The sequence below is a fragment of the Lithobates pipiens genome, unplaced genomic scaffold (assembly GCF_037356315.1).
Source record: "Lithobates pipiens isolate NorthernLeopardFrog02 unplaced genomic scaffold, aLitPip1_a1.2 Scaffold_13, whole genome shotgun sequence".
NCBI classification, from domain to species: domain Eukaryota; kingdom Metazoa; phylum Chordata; class Amphibia; order Anura; family Ranidae; genus Lithobates; species Lithobates pipiens.
In genome coordinates this window covers 231132406-231156217 of record NW_027507718.1, presented here as the reverse complement: position 1 = coordinate 231156217, position 23812 = coordinate 231132406, and the positions used below count along the sequence as shown (strand labels likewise).

Here is a 23812-nt window from a genome sequence, read left to right as displayed (position 1 = left end):
GCAAGCAAACTGACCTCTAACTAACTGGAGGAAAATTCAAAACTAATCTTATAAAGTATTTTACTAAATGGGTAATTGGTGCTTGGAATAGCCTTCCAGAAAAGGTAATGAGAAAGCAGTAAATGGCTTCAAACATGCTTGGGACAAAAAAGTTAAAGAAAAACAAAATAAAAAACACATAAAAAAAAACGAGCAGACTCAAAGGACTACTCGTTTTTCTTTTATGCTGTCACATTTCTATGTTTCTAAGCAATGTACTTGCCTTCGTGCTTTATCAGGGTTTTCCCCAAAGAATCTCCCTGCACTAGGGTTGCCACCTGTCCAGGATTCACCCGGACAGTCAGGGTTTTGAATCATGTGTCCAGGTTTCAGGCAGACTGAAACCCGGACACATTATTCAAACCGGGCGGTGGCTCCTCAAGTAACCGAGATAGTCACTCAAATCTGTTGCCATCTGGGAGCTGCAGGTGGCTGTCTTGGGGCAAGTTCAGCATCACTGGGTGGCGGGGTGATGATGTCAGAGCAATTTGGCCACACCCACCGTTCGCTGCTGCACGCTATGCACACCACATTACTACTCTCCTTGGGGCACCCAAAGGTGTCCCATGCCGCTAAAGTGTTCGGGTTTGGCTTGAAGAAAAGGTGGCAACCCTACCCTGCACTCTGAAGCATGCTCACATCTTTCTGGGGAGTTTGGGCCACAACTAGAGCTTTTGTCTCCTGTTGATGCACTTTCTCCAATTGATATGGGTGTTCGTTTTCCCTAAAAGGGAACTCCAGGCTCCTTCCAAAAATGTTTTAAATCATCAGCTACAAATATTGTAGCTGCTGACATTTAATATTAGGACACTTACCTGTCCACGAATCCAGCGGTGTCTTCACCTGAGCCGATTTTTCAATCGGCTCTCAGGTGCTGCCGCCGCCATCTCAGCTAAGGGAAACAAGTCTCTTACTGCACATGCGTAAAGCAAGCTGCAGTTTATGAATGGCCCGGCAGCAGGGGAAGGAGGAGGGGGGGCTGAACTTCTGACCGAGTTTTCCGAGTTATCTGGTACTTGGTTTTGACAGGAGGCAAACAAGAGGAACTTCCACTTTTGGGTGGAGCTCCACTTTAACTGAAATTTTCTGGGATTCATAGCCATGCTGATTCACCTCTCCAAGCAAGATTTCTGTTTTAAACATGTCATAGTCATTCTGTCCTGGGCACATAAAACATTAAGGCCGCGTACACACGGGCGGACTGTTCGCCCAACTTTGTCAGCTGAACAGTGTTTGGGCGGACAGTCCGCTCGTGTGTGGGCTTGCAGCGGACAGTTTCAGCGGACAGTTTGACGAACAAGGTTTTTGGGAAATTCCGTAAAACTGTCCGCTGAAACCTTGTTTCAGCGAACAGTCCGCTCGTGTGTAGGCTTGTTCGTCAAACAAAGTTGCGCGCATGCTCAGAAAGGATTTTCACGCCGAAAGTTATAATGCAGTGTATAGGACGTCGTATTTTTCGTCCCGTCGTACGTGCCGTTCACGTCATCGCGCACGGTTTCAGCAAACTGTTCGTTCGTCGTGTGTGGCCATGTCCGTCCATGCTAATTTTGAGCGGACTGTTTGCCGAAACTGTTTGACGGACAAAGTTGGGCGAACAGTCCGCCCGTGTGTACGCGGCCTAAGTTGCTCAGAACTGAATCATTATAAAGGGTTACCATAATTCTGCCCAGCAGTCACTGGGCCATGCCTTCCAAGCAACAACCTTCTCAAATTCATTCAGAAAGTCCTCAACATCCTCTGTAGGCAGCATAGGTTCTGCAAAGTCAGCTGCTCTGATTTCATCCTTGTTGCCATGGGCAAGAGCACTTGCAAGAGCACTTGCTTCTGGACTATTGGCACTTTCTAAGTACTAAGCACTGGCTTACGCCAGTCTACGGAGATCCGCAAACAATTCTGTTTGGACCAGGGGCGTAACTAGAAATCACAGGGCCCCATAGCAAAATGTTGTATGGGGCCCCCCTGCAAACAGCCCCCTCCACAAAAAAAATCAACTAATTCCATTGAACAACAGATTACCACACTCATGTGGCACAGTACCCAGGCAACAGCTTATTTTAATTTTGAACAACAACAAAAATTTAAATAACCATATAGTAAATAAAATGCAGAATTCAAAGCATTGTGTGTACTACTATTACTCTCTTATACTTACGTTTAAAGGGAAAACAACGCAAACTGCACCGGTTTACGAGGAAAATTAACAGGATGACAACCTTGTAAGGGAAGGAAGAAATTAGGTCTTCCATTCTATGCACTTTAACTTGCCATAAAATTCTTAATTTTTGAGTTTACACCTACTTGATTTAGATCTTGATGCTTAACGTGCATATTTTCAACATGTCTTTAAAAATAACCAAAGGAAAAGAAGCCATGGTTTCAACAGCCAACAGCCAAAAATAAGCCAAATGTAAGGCAACAGAACATTATAAACAGTCAGTCAACCTGAAAAAGAGTGAATCTTGATCTAAAATATGAAGATACGATGATGATAAATGAACAATATCTTACTATTTTTCTTTTATTTGATTTTATCCATTTCTCTCCAAAGCTGTTTTCCAACCAAACAGGCAGTGCGGAAGCATCCTTTGATTTAATTGACTAGAAAGGTGTAATTTGTCATCAAACAGGAAGATTTTGTTGGGTAAATGGGCAAGGTCTACACATACTTTACAAAAGAGTGTATGCAGAAAACTAATTTTCGCTGGATTAAAAAAAAAATTTGATTCACATAGGATGAAATTTTGCCTGATTTACAATGCTCAAAGAGGGCACGTGGGGCAGCTGTGGACAGCTATGTAAAAAGAAATGTATTGGTTAACCAGCCAATTCAACAACTGAGGCTAGTTAAACAAGTAAAGTGGAACTCTAGCCAACACAACAAAGTACAAAGCTGACATACATATAAGAATTCAGACAAAATATTTACCAAATACTTATAATTCAGTTCAGCCAGTTTTCTGTTTTACACATCAAAGCGATCTTAGAAAGCCAGTCAGGTGTGCACCATTTTACCTTTGCCCCCTTCTAGGTCTGCTTACTCAAACATAAGCTGCCAATTCTACCATGCAGTTATTCAAATATTTGCCTAAAGTTCCACTTTAATATTTGCCAAACTGGAACCAAAGGGTTCTATTTATAACATATTTCCCATGCTCCTCAGCTTCATCTAATAGTCAAAATACAATATTACATTCCATAAGTTTGACCTGAAATACCAAAAAACAAAGAACATATCTTTTTGTGCCAAGTGGCAAAAATAAATGTTTTGACATTTTTAGAGGGTGAATGGTTCTGCGAATAGGTTATAAATAGACCCCATGGTTTAACCCAAATAAGGAAGGCTATAGCTGGCAACAGAACCAAACATGAACTTTGAAAACTCTTCCAACTTGTATACTCACAAAACACCACAACTTAGAAAACACGTCTGCGTGCCTTCAATTCTGCAAAAGTGTCCACAATGTGGTTTAGGTCCAGCCGTTTTGCTCTAGAATTTTCAATGCTTAGAATAGCAAGCCCAGATAGTCTTTGCTCAGACATAGTGCTTCTGAGATAATTCTTTATAAGTTTTAGTTTTGAGAAGGATCTTTCTGCTGAGGCCACTGTCACAGGTAGTGTTAGGAATAAAAGCAGCGCTATGCACACATCAGGCAGATTTGATGAAAGAGCGCTATTCTCAACTATGAGCAAACGCGCAAGATCCTTCACAGAGGACAATTTCTGAATGTCCTCTTTAAGTGCTGATCTAAAACTTAGAAGCTGACCAGCAAAAGTTGATGAGAGATCTTTTTCATACTTTTGTTGCAGGTTTGAGGCAGCTTTAAACAAATCATCATCCGATGCTGATGCTAGAACTGCAGGTTGAATAATTTCAAAGCGCTGAACAACCCGATTAAGTCCCTGGAACCTGTTTGACAACTGGTTTACTATTATGTCTAAGCACCTATAGAAAACGTTGATTTTGAAACGTTCTTCAAGGTCCTCTAACCTCTCATCAACACACAATTCATCAAAATGCTTTCTGACAGTGCGAATTCGTTTTGCTTCAAATCTGGGGGTAATATTCCATTTTTGTGCAAGCAATACAGCATTATTTCTGGCTTCCCCAAAACTGTTTCTGAAATTGGATAGCTCATCCAAGGCTGTCTTAATTAAATGAGAAGCTTTGGACAAGTCCATGCTCTCTGACTGGAGGAGTTTAGATAGAGAATTTATGCTTGAGAATATTTTGGTTTGTAGAACAATTAGAAATATAGATTGGAAGGACTCCAATTTTTTTTTCAGCCCCATTGCCTCTTCTCTTTCACTTTTTTTGGTAGCTACAAGACTTATTTTTGATAGCGCTTTAAGCACATCTACAAAACGAAAACGCAAGGCAAGCAGCGACTCATAGCGAGATGACCAGCGTGTGGGACACAATTTCTTCAGTGTAACAGAGGATTCACTGGTAAATGAAGACAGGATCTCCCACCGCTTTCCACTGTCCCCAAAAAAATTGTGTAAATGTTGAACCACACCCATGAAGTTTGAGACCTCTGTAATCTCTGCCACAGCATCTTGGAGGACCAAATTAAGATTGTGTGCTGCACAATGAACATAAAGTGCATTTTCCTCTCTCTGCAAAATTCTAGTCTGCACACCAGAATAGATTCCACTCATTGTGGCAGCACCATCATAGCCCTGACCACGGCACTTATCCAAAGAAATTCCTTTATCATCAATAAATGCAAGTATTTCTTTTTCTATACCTGCAGCACTTTGGTCATGAATAGCATTAAATCCAAGAAATGCCTCATGTATGTTAATTTGTTTTGCTCTCGTATTTGGATCTCTTTCAATAGAAACATATCGGAGAACCTGGCTCATTTGATCACATTTAGAGATATCTTGAGTAGTATCTATAATCAATGAGTAAAACTGTGCATTTTGCACTTCAGACAAAATGTCATTCAGAACTTGCTTTGACAAAATATCTATGACTTCATTTTGAATTTTTGGACTAAGGTATTTGACTTTTCCCTGTGGTAACTGTAGCAATTGCTTTAATATGGGATCATACTCAGCTAGAAGCTCAATTATTGCCAGGAAGTTTCCACTGTTGACTTCTCCTATTTTTTCTCTGTGGCCACGGAAGGCCATGTTATTCATAGCCATAGTCAAGGTGACATTCACAATTCTATTTAAAACATCTCTCCAAAAGTTTTTTTCTTTTCTTAATTGTTGTTCATTTTCCTCATCAATTGTTCCCTTTTTACGCCACTGATCATATATTATGCAAGAATCTATATGAGTTTGAGATGTTTCATGAACCTGTATTTTTGTTGACAAGCCTTTCCATTTTTGTATCCCCTTTGCCCATGCTGGTTCAGAGCCTAGCTTTCTACGGTCACCAAACAACCAGCATGGTTCACAGTATGCAACATTCAATTTAGGAGAATAACAGAGCCAGGTAATGGGTAGTTTAAGTCCTGTTTTTGTTGTTTTTTCATAATATTTTACTGAAAAACACCTCTGTTCCTCATCATTGTCTCTCTTAAAGGGCCCTGTAGGTCTGCAAGGACCATTAGTAATTATAAATCTCTTCACATGTGCATCTGTAATTGTAATTGGAAAGTTTGCCCTGTCTGTGATATATTTTGTAGATGCAATGTCGGTTAGCACAGCTATGTCACTACCAGTCAAGTGAACATCGGCTGCTGCAAATGGCTCAGTTTCAGGATAATCTTTTTCAATATTTTCCTGAACAACACCACCTAACTCTTGGCTTGTACTCGGTTCATTTAGGGGAAACTGGCCAGGTAGAAATTGCTCCTGTACTGGCATGTCAGTAATTGTGGGGTCAAGGCTTTGTGGGCTTGCCTCAGCAACTTTTTCCGCATCATGGTCTGCTGCAGAGCTCTGACCAACATTGGGCACATTAAAAAAATGTGTGATTTTTGGAAGTTTCCCGGTTTTGTAGGTGTCTTCCCTTTTCTTTTTACGCTTGTGAGCGCCACTTTGATGATGGTAACTGGACATTATGGTTGAAACTGAAAAATACAGTACAAGGAAAGACCCTTACTCCTCAATTATATAGTTAAAGTGGAGGTCCACCCTGAAAAAATACATACAAATGCAACAAAAATAAATGAAAAAAATAAATAAATACATGTTTTACTCACCAGAAATGCCTGTTGCTAGGCAGATTTTCCTAATCTGCCACTTCTTATTCCAAGGTGATCTTCGGTCTTCTCCTCCTCACATTTATTTCTGGGAAATTTGGACACAGTGTCTTCTGGGACCCGTGTGCGTCACAAAAGACAGCTGCCCATTCAGAAATCGCCAGGGGAGTCATACATGAACAGTAGGAAACAGGCAGTGAAGCCACAAGGCTCCACTGCCTAATTCCCTTAGTGAGGATGGCAGCGCCAGCACGCAATAGGAGGGAAGGATCAGCCTACATATTATAAGTCAGCAGCTACAGTGTTTGTAGCTGCTGACTTTTAAAAAAAAACGGTTTTTACGGCTGGAACAACGCTTTAACAACAAAACAAAACCACTGCTAATAAAATTCATTCATCAGTGACCGTGACCAGTAAAATCATTCATCAGTGACCGTGACCAGTGGCAGTCCATTAATACAGCAGTTACTGTGATCAGTGCAGGACATTACCCCCCGCCATGCTGCATATTATAAAACTCACAGTCACAGTTCACAATCATCACCATCAGTGACCATGATCAGCAGTGGCAGTACATTAATTCATCAGTGCCCGTGACCAGTAAATTTATTCATCAGTGCCCGTGACCAGTAAATTTATTCATCAGTGCCCGTGACCAGTAAATTTATTCATCAGTGCCCGTGACCAGTAAATTTATTCATCAGTGACCGTGACCAGTAAAATCATTCATCAGTGACCGTGACCAGTAAAATCATTCATCAGTGACCGTGACCAGTAAAATCATTCAAAAGTGACCAGTAAAATCATTCAAAAGTGACCAGTAAAATCATTCATCAGTGACCGTGACCAGTGCAGGACATGAATGCAATTACAGTGACCAGTGCAGGACATGAATACAATTACAGTGACCAGTGCAGGACATTTACCCTCCTCCCCCCGCCATGCTGCATATTATAAAAATCAGTCAAACTCACAGACAGTTCAAAATCATTCGACCGTGACCAGTAAAATCATTCATCAGTGATCGTGACCAGTAAATTCATTCATCAGTGACCGTGACCAGTAAAATCATTTGACCATGACCAGTAAATTCATTCATCAGTGACCGTGACCAGTAAAATCATTCATCAGTGACCGTGACCAGTAAAATCATTCAACCGTGACCAGTAAAATCATTCATCAGTGACCGTGACCAGTAAAATCATTCAACCGTGACCAGTAAAATCATTCATCAGTGACCGTGACCAGTAAAATCATTCATCAGTGACCGTGACCAGTAAAATCATTCATCAGTGACCGTGACCAGTAAAATCATTCATCAGTGACAGTGACCAGTGCAGGACATGAATACAATTACAGTGACCAGTGCAGGACATGAATACAATTACAGTGACCAGTGCAGGACATGAATACAATTACAGTGACCAGTGCAGGACATTTACCCCCCTCCCCCTCCCCCTCCCCCCCGACATGCTGCATATTATAAAAATCAGTCAAACTCACAGACAGTTCAAAATCATTCGACCGTGACCAGTAAAATCATTCATCAGTGATCGTGACCAGTAAAATCATTCGACTGTGACTAGTAAAATCATTTGACCATGACCAGTAAATTCATTCATCAGTGACCGTGACCAGTAAAATTATTCATCAGTGACCGTGACCAGTAAAATCATTAATCAGTGACCGTGACCAGTAAAATCATTCGACCGTGACCAGTAAATTCATTCATCAGTGACCGTGACCAGTAAATTCATTTATTAGTGACCGTGACCAGTAAAATCATTCGACCGTGACCAGTGAATTCATTCATCAGTGACCGTGACCAGTAAAATCATTCGACCGTGACTAGTAAAATCATTTGACCATGACCAGTAAATTCATTCATCAGTGACCGTGACCAGTAAAATCATTCATCAGTGACCGCGACCAGTGAAATCATTAATCAGTGACCGCGACCAGTGAAATCATTAATCAGTGACCGCGACCAGTGAAATCACTCATCAGTGACCATGACCAGTAAATTCATTCATCAGTGACCGTGACCAGTAAATTCATTTATTAGTGACCGTGACCAGTAAAATCATTCGACCGTGACCAGTAAATTCATTCATCAGTGACCGTGACCAGTAAATTCATTTATTAGTGACCGTGACCAGTAAAATCATTCGACCGTGACCAGTAAATTCATTCATCAGTGACCGTGACCAGTAAATTCATTTATTAGTGACCGTGACCAGTAAAATCATTCGACCGTGACCAGTGAATTCATTCATCAGTGACCGTGACCAGTAAAATCATTCGACCGTGACTAGTAAAATCATTTGACCATGACCAGTAAATTCATTCATCAGTGACCGTGACCAGTAAAATCATTCATCAGTGACCATGACCAGTAAATTCATTCATCAGTGACCGTGACCAGTAAAATCATTCATCAGTGACCGTGACCAGTAAATTCATTCATCAGTGACCGTGACCAGTAAAATCATTCATCAGTGACCATGACCAGTAAAATCATTCGACCATGACCAGTAAATTCATTCATCAGTGACCGTGACCAGTAAAATCATTCATCAGTGACCGTGACCAGTAAATTCATTCATCAGTGACCGTGACCAGTAAAATCATTCATCAGTGACCGTGACCAGTAAATTCATTCATCAGTGACCGTGACCAGTAAAATCATTCATCAGTGACCGTGACCAGTAAAATCATTCATCAGTGACCGTGACCAGTAAAATCATTCATCAGTGACTTTGACCAGTAAAATCATTCATCAGTGACTGTGACCAGTAAAATCATTCATCAGTGACCGTGACCAGTAAAATCATTCATCAGTGACCGTGACCAGTAAAATCATTCGACCATGACCAGTAAATTCATTCATCAGTGACCGTGACCAGTAAAATCATTCATCAGTGACCGTGACCAGTAAATTCATTCATCAGTGACCGTGACCAGTAAAATCATTCATCAGTGACCGTGACCAGTAAATTCATTCGACCATGACCAGTAAATTCATTCATCAGTGACCGTGACCAGTAAAATCATTCATCAGTGACCGTGACCAGTAAAATCATTCAAAAGTGACCAGTAACCAGTGCAGGACATGAATACAATTACAGTGACCAGTGCAGGACATGAATACAATTACAGTGACCAGTGCAGGACATTTACCCCCCTCCCCCTCCCCCCCCCCCCCATGCTGCATATTAAAAAAATCAGTCAAAGTCACAGACAGTTCAAAACGTTTAGACTGCAGTCTGGCCTCATCATTGCATCAGCTTAGCTTGTACATTTAGCTTATACAGTCAGTACCTCAGGCTCTGTGATTGCAATGGTCTGCAATGCAAAGGGTGAGTCAGTCTGGTTCCTCCTCGGCGGTGCGGTGCTGCCTGCTTCCTCGTGTATGCAGGCTGCAGTAGCTCAGCACTGACGCTCCGCCCATCGAGCCTCCGGCTGAGTGACGTCACGACGCTGGGAGGGGGCTGACGCCTGTGTTCTGGGCGGAATGCATTGCCGAGCCCCGCACTGCTCGGCAGCGGACCCCATTCGGCAGCGGTTTGCCTAGGCTTCGGGCACCATAGCGACTGCGGGCCCCATAGCGACGGCGGGCCCCATAGCGACCGCGTGGGTCGCTATGGCGGTAGTTCCGCCACTGCATCAGTGACTGTGACCAGTAAAATCATTCATCAGTGACCGTGACCAGTAAAATCATTCATCAGTGACCGTGACCAGTAAAATCATTCGACCATGACCAGTAAATTCATTCATCAGTGACCGTGACCAGTAAAATCATTCATCAGTGACCGTGACCAGTAAATTCATTCATCAGTGACCGTGACCAGTAAAATCATTCATCAGTGACCGTGACCAGTAAATTCATTCGACCATGACCAGTAAATTCATTCATCAGTGACCGTGACCAGCAGTGGCGGAACTACCGCCATAGCGACCCACGCGGTCGCTATGGGGCCCGCCGTCGCTATGGGGCCCGCAGTCGCTATGGTGCCCGAAGCCTAGGCAAACCGCTGCCGAATGGGGTCCGCTGCCGAGCAGTGCGGGGCTCGGCAATGCATTCCGCCCAGAACACAGGCGTCAGCCCCCTCCCAGCGTCGTGACGTCACTCAGCCGGAGGCTCGATGGGCGGAGCGTCAGTGCTGAGCTACTGCAGCCTGCATACACGAGGAAGCAGGCAGCACCGCACCGCCGAGGAGGAACCAGACTGACTCACCCTTTGCATTGCAGACCATTGCAATCACAGAGCCTGAGGTACTGACTGTATAAGCTAAATGTACAAGCTAAGCTGATGCAATGATGAGGCCAGACTGCAGTCTAAACGTTTTGAACTGTCTGTGACTTTGACTGATTTTTTTAATATGCAGCATGGGGGGGGGGGGGGGGAGGGGGAGGGGGGTAAATGTCCTGCACTGGTCACTGTAATTGTATTCATGTCCTGCACTGGTCACTGTAATTGTATTCATGTCCTGCACTGGTTACTGGTCACTTTTGAATGATTTTACTGGTCACGGTCACTGATGAATGATTTTACTGGTCACCAGGGGCGTAACTAGAAATCACAGGGCCCCATAGCAAAATGTTGTATGGGGCCCCCCTGCAAACAGCCCCCTCCACAAAAAAAATCAACTAATTCCATTGAACAACAGATTACCACACTCATGTGGCACAGTACCCAGGCAACAGCTTATTTTAATTTTGAACAACAACAAAAATTTAAATAACCATATAGTAAATAAAATGCAGAATTCAAAGCATTGTGTGTACTACTATTACTCTCTTATACTTACGTTTAAAGGGAAAACAACGCAAACTGCACCGGTTTACGAGGAAAATTAACAGGATGACAACCTTGTAAGGGAAGGAAGAAATTAGGTCTTCCATTCTATGCACTTTAACTTGCCATAAAATTCTTAATTTTTGAGTTTACACCTACTTGATTTAGATCTTGATGCTTAACGTGCATATTTTCAACATGTCTTTAAAAATAACCAAAGGAAAAGAAGCCATGGTTTCAACAGCCAACAGCCAAAAATAAGCCAAATGTAAGGCAACAGAACATTATAAACAGTCAGTCAACCTGAAAAAGAGTGAATCTTGATCTAAAATATGAAGATACGATGATGATAAATGAACAATATCTTACTATTTTTCTTTTATTTGATTTTATCCATTTCTCTCCAAAGCTGTTTTCCAACCAAACAGGCAGTGCGGAAGCATCCTTTGATTTAATTGACTAGAAAGGTGTAATTTGTCATCAAACAGGAAGATTTTGTTGGGTAAATGGGCAAGGTCTACACATACTTTACAAAAGAGTGTATGCAGAAAACTAATTTTCGCTGGATTAAAAAAAAAATTTGATTCACATAGGATGAAATTTTGCCTGATTTACAATGCTCAAAGAGGGCACGTGGGGCAGCTGTGGACAGCTATGTAAAAAGAAATGTATTGGTTAACCAGCCAATTCAACAACTGAGGCTAGTTAAACAAGTAAAGTGGAACTCTAGCCAACACAACAAAGTACAAAGCTGACATACATATAAGAATTCAGACAAAATATTTACCAAATACTTATAATTCAGTTCAGCCAGTTTTCTGTTTTACACATCAAAGCGATCTTAGAAAGCCAGTCAGGTGTGCACCATTTTACCTTTGCCCCCTTCTAGGTCTGCTTACTCAAACATAAGCTGCCAATTCTACCATGCAGTTATTCAAATATTTGCCTAAAGTTCCACTTTAATATTTGCCAAACTGGAACCAAAGGGTTCTATTTATAACATATTTCCCATGCTCCTCAGCTTCATCTAATAGTCAAAATACAATATTACATTCCATAAGTTTGACCTGAAATACCAAAAAACAAAGAACATATCTTTTTGTGCCAAGTGGCAAAAATAAATGTTTTGACATTTTTAGAGGGTGAATGGTTCTGCGAATAGGTTATAAATAGACCCCATGGTTTAACCCAAATAAGGAAGGCTATAGCTGGCAACAGAACCAAACATGAACTTTGAAAACTCTTCCAACTTGTATACTCACAAAACACCACAACTTAGAAAACACGTCTGCGTGCCTTCAATTCTGCAAAAGTGTCCACAATGTGGTTTAGGTCCAGCCGTTTTGCTCTAGAATTTTCAATGCTTAGAATAGCAAGCCCAGATAGTCTTTGCTCAGACATAGTGCTTCTGAGATAATTCTTTATAAGTTTTAGTTTTGAGAAGGATCTTTCTGCTGAGGCCACTGTCACAGGTAGTGTTAGGAATAAAAGCAGCGCTATGCACACATCAGGCAGATTTGATGAAAGAGCGCTATTCTCAACTATGAGCAAACGCGCAAGATCCTTCACAGAGGACAATTTCTGAATGTCCTCTTTAAGTGCTGATCTAAAACTTAGAAGCTGACCAGCAAAAGTTGATGAGAGATCTTTTTCATACTTTTGTTGCAGGTTTGAGGCAGCTTTAAACAAATCATCATCCGATGCTGATGCTAGAACTGCAGGTTGAATAATTTCAAAGCGCTGAACAACCCGATTAAGTCCCTGGAACCTGTTTGACAACTGGTTTACTATTATGTCTAAGCACCTATAGAAAACGTTGATTTTGAAACGTTCTTCAAGGTCCTCTAACCTCTCATCAACACACAATTCATCAAAATGCTTTCTGACAGTGCGAATTCGTTTTGCTTCAAATCTGGGGGTAATATTCCATTTTTGTGCAAGCAATACAGCATTATTTCTGGCTTCCCCAAAACTGTTTCTGAAATTGGATAGCTCATCCAAGGCTGTCTTAATTAAATGAGAAGCTTTGGACAAGTCCATGCTCTCTGACTGGAGGAGTTTAGATAGAGAATTTATGCTTGAGAATATTTTGGTTTGTAGAACAATTAGAAATATAGATTGGAAGGACTCCAATTTTTTTTTCAGCCCCATTGCCTCTTCTCTTTCACTTTTTTTGGTAGCTACAAGACTTATTTTTGATAGCGCTTTAAGCACATCTACAAAACGAAAACGCAAGGCAAGCAGCGACTCATAGCGAGATGACCAGCGTGTGGGACACAATTTCTTCAGTGTAACAGAGGATTCACTGGTAAATGAAGACAGGATCTCCCACCGCTTTCCACTGTCCCCAAAAAAATTGTGTAAATGTTGAACCACACCCATGAAGTTTGAGACCTCTGTAATCTCTGCCACAGCATCTTGGAGGACCAAATTAAGATTGTGTGCTGCACAATGAACATAAAGTGCATTTTCCTCTCTCTGCAAAATTCTAGTCTGCACACCAGAATAGATTCCACTCATTGTGGCAGCACCATCATAGCCCTGACCACGGCACTTATCCAAAGAAATTCCTTTATCATCAATAAATGCAAGTATTTCTTTTTCTATACCTGCAGCACTTTGGTCATGAATAGCATTAAATCCAAGAAATGCCTCATGTATGTTAATTTGTTTTGCTCTCGTATTTGGATCTCTTTCAATAGAAACATATCGGAGAACCTGGCTCATTTGATCACATTTAGAGATATCTTGAGTAGTATCTATAATCAATGAGTAAAACTGTGCATTTTGCACTTCAGACAAAATGTCATTCAGAACTTGCTTTGACAAAATATCTATGACTTCATTTTGAATTTTTGGACTAAGGTATTTGACTTTTCCCTGTGGTAACTGTAGCAATTGCTTTAATATGGGATCATACTCAGCTAGAAGCTCAATTATTGCCAGGAAGTTTCCACTGTTGACTTCTCCTATTTTTTCTCTGTGGCCACGGAAGGCCATGTTATTCATAGCCATAGTCAAGGTGACATTCACAATTCTATTTAAAACATCTCTCCAAAAGTTTTTTTCTTTTCTTAATTGTTGTTCATTTTCCTCATCAATTGTTCCCTTTTTACGCCACTGATCATATATTATGCAAGAATCTATATGAGTTTGAGATGTTTCATGAACCTGTATTTTTGTTGACAAGCCTTTCCATTTTTGTATCCCCTTTGCCCATGCTGGTTCAGAGCCTAGCTTTCTACGGTCACCAAACAACCAGCATGGTTCACAGTATGCAACATTCAATTTAGGAGAATAACAGAGCCAGGTAATGGGTAGTTTAAGTCCTGTTTTTGTTGTTTTTTCATAATATTTTACTGAAAAACACCTCTGTTCCTCATCATTGTCTCTCTTAAAGGGCCCTGTAGGTCTGCAAGGACCATTAGTAATTATAAATCTCTTCACATGTGCATCTGTAATTGTAATTGGAAAGTTTGCCCTGTCTGTGATATATTTTGTAGATGCAATGTCGGTTAGCACAGCTATGTCACTACCAGTCAAGTGAACATCGGCTGCTGCAAATGGCTCAGTTTCAGGATAATCTTTTTCAATATTTTCCTGAACAACACCACCTAACTCTTGGCTTGTACTCGGTTCATTTAGGGGAAACTGGCCAGGTAGAAATTGCTCCTGTACTGGCATGTCAGTAATTGTGGGGTCAAGGCTTTCTGGGCTTGCCTCAGCAACTTTTTCCGCATCATGGTCTGCTGCAGAGCTCTGACCAACATTGGGCACATTAAAAAAATGTGTGATTTTTGGAAGTTTCCCGGTTTTGTAGGTGTCTTCCCTTTTCTTTTTACGCTTGTGAGCGCCACTTTGATGATGGTAACTGGACATTATGGTTGAAACTGAAAAATACAGTACAAGGAAAGACCCTTACTCCTCAATTATATAGTTAAAGTGGAGGTCCACCCTGAAAAAATACATACAAATGCAACAAAAATAAATGAAAAAAATAAATAAATACATGTTTTACTCACCAGAAATGCCTGTTGCTAGGCAGATTTTCCTAATCTGCCACTTCTTATTCCAAGGTGATCTTCGGTCTTCTCCTCCTCACATTTATTTCTGGGAAATTTGGACACAGTGTCTTCTGGGACCCGTGTGCGTCACAAAAGACAGCTGCCCATTCAGAAATCGCCAGGGGAGTCATACATGAACAGTAGGAAACAGGCAGTGAAGCCACAAGGCTCCACTGCCTAATTCCCTTAGTGAGGATGGCAGCGCCAGCACGCAATAGGAGGGAAGGATCAGCCTACATATTATAAGTCAGCAGCTACAGTGTTTGTAGCTGCTGACTTTTAAAAAAAAACGTTTTTTACGGCTGGAACAACGCTTTAACAACAAAACAAAACCACTGCTAATAAAATTCATTCATCAGTGACCGTGACCAGTAAAATCATTCATCAGTGACCGTGACCAGTGGCAGTCCATTAATACAGCAGTTACTGTGATCAGTGCAGGACATTACCCCCCGCCATGCTGCATATTATAAAACTCACAGTCACAGTTCACAATCATCACCATCAGTGACCATGATCAGTAGTGGCAGTACATTAATTCATCAGTGCCCGTGACCAGTAAATTCATTCATCAGTGCCCGTGACCAGTAAATTTATTCATCAGTGCCCGTGACCAGTAAATTTATTCATCAGTGCCCGTGACCAGTAAATTTATTCATCAGTGACCGTGACCAGTAAAATCATTCATCAGTGACCGTGACCAGTAAAATCATTCATCAGTGACCGTGACCAGTAAAATCATTCAAAAGTGACCAGTAAAATCATTCAAAAGTGACCAGTAAAATCATTCATCAGTGACCGTGACCAGTGCAGGACATGAATGCAATTACAGTGACCAGTGCAGGACATGAATACAATTACAGTGACCAGTGCAGGACATTTACCCTCCTCCCCCCGCCATGCTGCATATTATAAAAATCAGTCAAACTCACAGACAGTTCAAAATCATTCGACCGTGACCAGTAAAATCATTCATCAGTGATCGTGACCAGTAAATTCATTCATCAGTGACCGTGACCAGTAAAATCATTTGACCATGACCAGTAAATTCATTCATCAGTGACCGTGACCAGTAAAATCATTCATCAGTGACCGTGACCAGTAAAATCATTCAACCGTGACCAGTAAAATCATTCATCAGTGACCGTGACCAGTAAAATCATTCAACCGTGACCAGTAAAATCATTCATCAGTGACCGTGACCAGTAAAATCATTCATCAGTGACCGTGACCAGTAAAATCATTCATCAGTGACCGTGACCAGTAAAATCATTCATCAGTGACAGTGACCAGTGCAGGACATAAATACAATTACAGTGACCAGTGCAGGACATGAATACAATTACAGTGACCAGTGCAGGACATGAATACAATTACAGTGACCAGTGCAGGACATTTACCCCCCTCCCCCTCCCCCTCCCCCCCGACATGCTGCATATTATAAAAATCAGTCAAACTCACAGACAGTTCAAAATCATTCGACCGTGACCAGTAAAATCATTCATCAGTGATCGTGACCAGTAAAATCATTCGACTGTGACTAGTAAAATCATTTGACCATGACCAGTAAATTCATTCATCAGTGACCGTGACCAGTAAAATTATTCATCAGTGACCGTGACCAGTAAAATCATTAATCAGTGACCGTGACCAGTAAAATCATTCGACCGTGACCAGTAAATTCATTCATCAGTGACCGTGACCAGTAAATTCATTTATTAGTGACCGTGACCAGTAAAATCATTCGACCGTGACCAGTGAATTCATTCATCAGTGACCGTGACCAGTAAAATCATTCGACCGTGACTAGTAAAATCATTTGACCATGACCAGTAAATTCATTCATCAGTGACCGTGACCAGTAAAATCATTCATCAGTGACCGCGACCAGTGAAATCATTAATCAGTGACCGCGACCAGTGAAATCATTAATCAGTGACCGCGACCAGTGAAATCACTCATCAGTGACCATGACCAGTAAATTCATTCATCAGTGACCGTGACCAGTAAATTCATTTATTAGTGACCGTGACCAGTAAAATCATTCGACCGTGACCAGTAAATTCATTCATCAGTGACCGTGACCAGTAAATTCATTTATTAGTGACCGTGACCAGTAAAATCATTCGACCGTGACCAGTAAATTCATTCATCAGTGACCGTGACCAGTAAATTCATTTATTAGTGACCGTGACCAGTAAAATCATTCGACCGTGACCAGTGAATTCATTCATCAGTGACCGTGACCAGTAAAATCATTCGACCGTGACTAGTAAAATCATTTGACCATGACCAGTAAATTCATTCATCAGTGACCGTGACCAGTAAAATCATTCATCAGTGACCATGACCAGTAAATTCATTCATCAGTGACCGTGACCAGTAAAATCATTCATCAGTGACCGTGACCAGTAAATTCATTCATCAGTGACCGTGACCAGTAAAATCATTCATCAGTGACCGTGACCAGTAAAATCATTCGACCATGACCAGTAAATTCATTCATCAGTGACCGTGACCAGTAAAATCATTCATCAGTGACCGTGACCAGTAAATTCATTCATCAGTGACCGTGACCAGTAAAATCATTCATCAGTGACCGTGACCAGTAAATTCATTCATCAGTGACTGTGACCAGTAAAATCATTCATCAGTGACCGTGACCAGTAAAATCATTCATCAGTGACCGTGACCAGTAAAATCATTCATCAGTGACTGTGACCAGTAAAATCATTCATCAGTGACTGTGACCAGTAAAATCATTCATCAGTGACCGTGACCAGTAAAATCATTCATCAGTGACCGTGACCAGTAAAATCATTCGACCATGACCAGTAAATTCATTCATCAGTGACCGTGACCAGTAAAATCATTCATCAGTGACCGTGACCAGTAAATTCATTCATCAGTGACCGTGACCAGTAAAATCATTCATCAGTGACCGTGACCAGTAAATTCATTCGACCATGACCAGTAAATTCATTCATCAGTGACCGTGACCAGTAAAATCATTCATCAGTGACCGTGACCAGTAAAATCATTCAAAAGTGACCAGTAACCAGTGCAGGACATGAATACAATTACAGTGACCAGTGCAGGACATGAATACAATTACAGTGACCAGTGCAGGACATTTACCCCCCTCCCCCTCCCCCCCCCCCATGCTGCATATTAAAAAAATCAGTCAAAGTCACAGACAGTTCAAAACGTTTAGACTGCAGTCTGGCCTCATCATTGCATCAGCTTAGCTTGTACATTTAGCTTATACAGTCAGTACCTCAGGCTCTGTGATTGCAATGGTCTGCAATGCAAAGGGTGAGTCAGTCTGGTTCCTCCTCGGCGGTGCGGTGCTGCCTGCTTCCTCGTGTATGCAGGCTGCAGTAGCTCAGCACTGACGCTCCGCCCATCGAGCCTCCGGCTGAGTGACGTCACGACGCTGGGAGGGGGCTGACGCCTGTGTTCTGGGCGGAATGCATTGCCGAGCCCCGCACTGCTCGGCAGCGGACCCCATTCGGCAGCGGTTTGCCTAGGCTTCGGGCACCATAGCGACTGCGGGCCCCATAGCGACGGCGGGCCCCATAGCGACCGCGTGGGTCGCTATGGCGGTAGTTCCGCCACTGATACGGGTCAATGGCAAAATTTAGATCACCACCCAAGATTATATGTCCCTGTTTGTATGTTTCTAGTTTATTCAAGATTTTGTTTAGATATTTCTTTGGGCCTTTATTGGGACAATATATATTTACCAATGTATATCTGTTTCTTTCTATAAGTCCTTTTACAAATAGAAACCTCCCCTGTGGATCCATTTTTATTTCTTCCACTTTCCAATTGACTTTTTTAGAGATCCCAATTGCCACTCCCCTAGAGCCCCTGGTTGGGGTGTCTGCATAATACCACGTTGGAAACTTCTGTGTATTTAATCTAATGCTTAAGTCTAGAGCCAAATGCGTTTCTTGTAAAAACACGATGTCTACTGAATATCCCTCCATCTCCCTTAGTATCTTATGCCTTTTTTTTGGAGAATTCATTCCTCTAACATTATATGTTGCTATTTTGATTTCTGACATTATACATATTTAACATTTTTTCTAACATTTTTTACTAGGAAGTAGTGGTTTCGTGTCAACAGATTTAACCCTCCCACCCCTCCCTCTACCCACCACCCTCCTCCTCATTGCCCTCCCGTCCTGCCCCCCTCCCTTTCCCCCCATTAGATGTATATTTGACCAACTGGTCCGGGACCTTTTATCTGGAACACCCTCGTTCCAATTATCCCTTGGCCCTGGGGTGGAATTCTGCTCAATGGTGCTATCGCCCATCTCGTCTTTCGTTGGCGAGGTGGTTATCCCGCATACTAGGGGCTCCCCAAGCCCCACCGCACCCTCTCCCCCTCCACCCCCCCGACCCCCCCCCCCAACCCAACCCATTCCGTCCCCTCCCCCCAGCAAAGCCAAGGGGGGAGGGGAGGGGACACGGCGGAGTCAGAGAGAGAAAACGTCCCACCAAGCTGGAACTGGAACTCCCCCCTCTCACTAATTTACATCTCTATCTATCTCACTCCCCCCCCCATCTCCAAACAACGAGGGGTGGGACTAATTTTCGTCTCCACCCCATTCCCCCCCCCTCAACCCCTCTCCCCGGAACCGGAATCCCCAATTTTCCACAAAATTCTGCGGTTTCTTCTATAAATCTTAGTCTTGCTGTCCGGCCATCTTTTCTCCCTATTAGGCTTGCAGGAAAGCCCCAATTATATTGCACTTCATTCTCAACCAATACTGTCAATAACGGTTTTAGGGCTCATCTCCTCTTCAAAGTTTCCTGTGAGAGATCTTGAAATATCTGAATGTCGTTTCCTTCATATCTCAGTGGTGCTTTTGATCTTATGTTCTTCCATATTTGATATTTTTCTTCTTCCTTTTGGAATCGCACTATGATGTCCCGTGGCGTTTCTTGTGGGAGACCCTTAGGCTTCCTTACTCTATGCGCCCTTTCTATTTTTATTACATTAGTTATTTCTTTGTTCATTAAGGGATTGCAAATCTTCATAATTATATCCATCAGATCCTCTCGTTGTTGTGCGTCTGGAACACCACGTATTCTTAGATTTTTTCTTCTGTGTCTGTTTTCTTGGTTTTCGATCTTATATGCTTGATCTTGTTGTGTTGCTTTTAAGCTTTGTATTTCTGCTTCCAAGTTCTTTATTGTATTCGTATCTTTTTCCACTTTTTTTTCCACCTCTACTACCCTTTCAAGTATATGTCCGAGGTTCTTATGTAGTCTTTCCATTTCGGCTTTCATGGTATTTTCCAGAGCTGCAAACATAGAGATTATCTAATTTTTAGTGGGCAATACTTGAAGGTTGTCTTGTTGTGTCTGTTGGATTGTTAAAGATTCAACACTGCAATCAAGTTCAGTTGTTAGGCCTGTTCCTTCTTCTAATGGTGCATCAAGTAATACTTCTATATCTTGTACGGAGATATTTTGCGTTTGAAGTTTTCTTTTCTCTTTTTTGCTCTTTTCTCTTTCCCTTTTTTCGCTGCTTTCTGTCTGTTGGGTTTTTCTGTATTGGGATTGAGGTTTTTCTGCATGCTGCTTCTCTGTGGCTACCGTCTGTGTAACATATTTATTCATAGCACCTGGGCTGGCAACTAAGCTCCGGCGTGGGGATTTCGGGGTGGCCCCTGCTTTTGCTGTTTTTCCCTTCATCTAGCACAGCAATAGTTGAACGCCTTTATTACTATTGTTATATGTGCCTCTTCCCCCTTCTTTCTCCTTTTTTATATTTTATTTATTATCCAAGGATATCAGCAACCTTCCTTGACCGCTGAGATATGATTTTAAGGTTTCTTGTTGTCACAATGTTTTTGTATTACCTTCAGTATGGCCCAAGTAAACCCTTATTTCAACCTCAACATACTCATTTTTTCCAGACAGTTTTTTTACTGATAATCTAGCGAAATCGCATGGTATCAAAAATCTGTTCCCTTTTATTAAGGTAGATCACTTAATTATATTTTACCTCTTGTTTGCTTGCCGATACAGTTACGCCACAAAATATGTATATTCCTGGTTATATATTAACATTTATCAAGCAGAATTTCCAAGCCTTCCCAATCTTTAACAGAAAATATGGTGCGGAGTATTTTTAATACTTTATATTTATATGTCCACTTACCCCGTGATTACTTGGAGTATGGTTTATCTTCATATTTTTATTCTATCCGACATTCAGCCTTCTCAATCAAGTTCAAGTTTTTTTTTTTTTACTGACCTTCCTGGGATTTTTTTTTTTCTTTTTCTAAGCACAATACATTCCTATGTCCTCAAAGAGCAGTATCTTACTTTATCCAGTAGATGGCGTCCGGAGCTCTAAGCAGGCCTTCCAAGGCTTAACGAAGTTTACCGAGCACAGTCATGCACTGCCCGCGATTCCTATAGACCGGCCACGCCGGCGTACGTCCGCTCCAACGCTGGGCTCTCAAAAGATTCACAGGGGGTCCAAGTCACCACCAGAAGTCCCGCTCAGCATCATGCAACGCGTCCCGGTCCGGGGGGGAGAGACGAAGGGGGAAGGTAGGGGAGAAGCTCCCAACGGATGGGGACAGCCCGGGGGACGGGTCGGAGGGGGGAGATCAGAAGGAAACCGCAATCAGCGGCATTGTCTGCACGGCAGGGGCCATGGAGCACACCAGGACGCTAGGTGCAGACACGCACCATTACAGACTCCTCCCCCGGAAGGGCCGCTGCTGTCCACCTTTATGGATATGTTTAAGGATCCTTTCCCAGTTGGCATCTGTTAGGTCTAGCGAGAGTTCTGATTTCCATACCTGACTGAAAGCATTAAGTTTGGGACTACAGTTGGCGAAAAGCAGGGAGTACGTGAGTGATATCAGATGTTTTTGGGGTTCCTTGGCTATACACAGAGTTTCAAACGGTGTGCGGTTTCTTGTGAGTTGGGATTGAGGTTGAAGGGCTTGTATGAATCTGTAGGTAGTTAAAGAAAGGTAGTTTATGTTCCATGAAGCGGAACAAAAGGGAGTCATAGGTTAAACTGTTTGTCTTGAAAGAGATGTTCCACTTGGGGCTTTGTCTCTCGGAGTTTGGGTGAGTGCATGAGAGACCCAGAGGGAAATCAGGGTTTTGATTAACCGGAGTTAAGGGTCTAGGTAGTGATGCAATGTTATATTTGGAACAGGCCAACTGAAAGTTTGTCCATGTGGGCTGTAATGGGCTGCAATGCTTCACTTCCTGATTCCCTCAGGGAGAATGGTTCCGGCAACAGCCGAGAGCCGAGCAATTGCTCAGCTTCCGCTGCCGACATCGCTGGACTCTAGGAAAGGTAAGTGTGCATTTATTAAAAGTCAGCAGCTGCATTATTTGTAGCTGCTGGCTTTCAATAATTTTGTTTTAGGTGGACTCCCTCTTTAGGTTTGTAATGACCTTTTCCTTAGCAATTAGGTGGTCTATCATGGCTGTTTGTCATTCTCGTCCTGTTTGTGTTGGTATCCTTTGTCTTGGGAGTATTGAGGTTGTACAATTTGGAGAAATAAACAAATTGTCTTGCTATATCATCCAGTGTTGCTAGCGTGTTTCCCTCTGGGTCTTTTATGGAATGCATAGAGGTGCTTGCCTTTTTGATTTGCAGGGCTTTGACCAAGAAATTGCCGGATTTATTTCCGTGTTCATAGAATAGGCGTTGGGATAACATATATTTTAATTTTAGTTTTTCCCCCCTGTTCTTCCAGAAGATCTTCCCTGGTTTGTATTAGATCTGTAAGGGTTTCTTCAGCTAGTGTCTGCTTATGTTTTTTTTTTCTAGAATGTAATCTATGAATGTGTTTGTAAAGTGCTTCTAGATGGGCAATTTTAGCTTTCCTTATTTTAGTTGTCAGGGATATAAATTCACCCCGGATTACACATTTGTGTGCGGCCCATAGAGAGGCAGGAGATATGTCAGCTGATTCATTCTCTTGGAAGTAATGGAGAATTCTAGTGTTGATTGTTTGTGTGATCTCTGGCTCTGTTAGTAGAGAGTAGTGATGGACGAACTTCCGACGGGACGTTTCGCAAATGTGAACCGCGAACGTGACCAAACGTTTGTGAACCGCAAGGTTCGCGGCGGACCCCATTGACTTTTTATTGGCAGGCGAACCTTAAAAACCTCCAGGTCATATTTTCAGCCACAAAATACTTACTTGCTGTGCACACATAGTCCCACAACATGGACACTGACATAACAAAAGTATTAAGTGAATATGGAAACGATAACGACAAGTATTCTTTTTTTATCTGTGAAATTTTGACAATTCAGGAGCACATGAAGGCCATGGAGGAGAGGCAAGGCCAGGGCAGGCTATGAAGGGGGTGCAGGAGATGATCAGTGCCACAGTCAGGGCAGCACAGTCCTGTGCCAACCTGTGCTTGAGCCCCTGACCCCTCCCTCTGCCCAGCCCTTACCCCCACCTATGCAGGGCTCCACTGCGGTGGTCTGGAGGTGCCAGTCCAGTGCTGATCCTCAGCCATGGTGCTGGCACTGCCTGCTGATTGGCGTCTCCGCTGTTATCTCCCTCACTGTCTGAAACCAGCACCACGATAGAGACTGAGCATTGACACCAGCTCCGTGATAGAGACTGAGCACTGACACCAGCACTGAGATAGAGAGCACTGACACCAGCACCGTGATAGAGACTGAGCACTGACACCAGCACCCAGATAGAGAGCACTGACACCAGCACAGTGATAGAGAG

General features: G+C 42.4%; 1 protein-coding gene across 2 annotated transcripts in view; it reads right to left on the bottom strand.

Annotated features, from left to right (window-relative positions):
• The window catches only part of LOC143974694 (beta-1,4-galactosyltransferase 1-like), a 336266-nt gene extending 314483 nt beyond the window's left edge, over positions 1 to 21783 (bottom strand). Inside the window, exon 1 of one of the 2 annotated variants that reach the window (XM_077476323.1) lies at positions 21241 to 21783. The gene's annotated coding sequence lies outside the window, so the exon portion shown is untranslated. The remainder of the gene's footprint in view (positions 1 to 21240) is intronic. The other variant, XM_077476324.1, reaches the window with a different exon arrangement.
• Positions 21784 to 23812: the final 2029 nt, after the last annotated feature.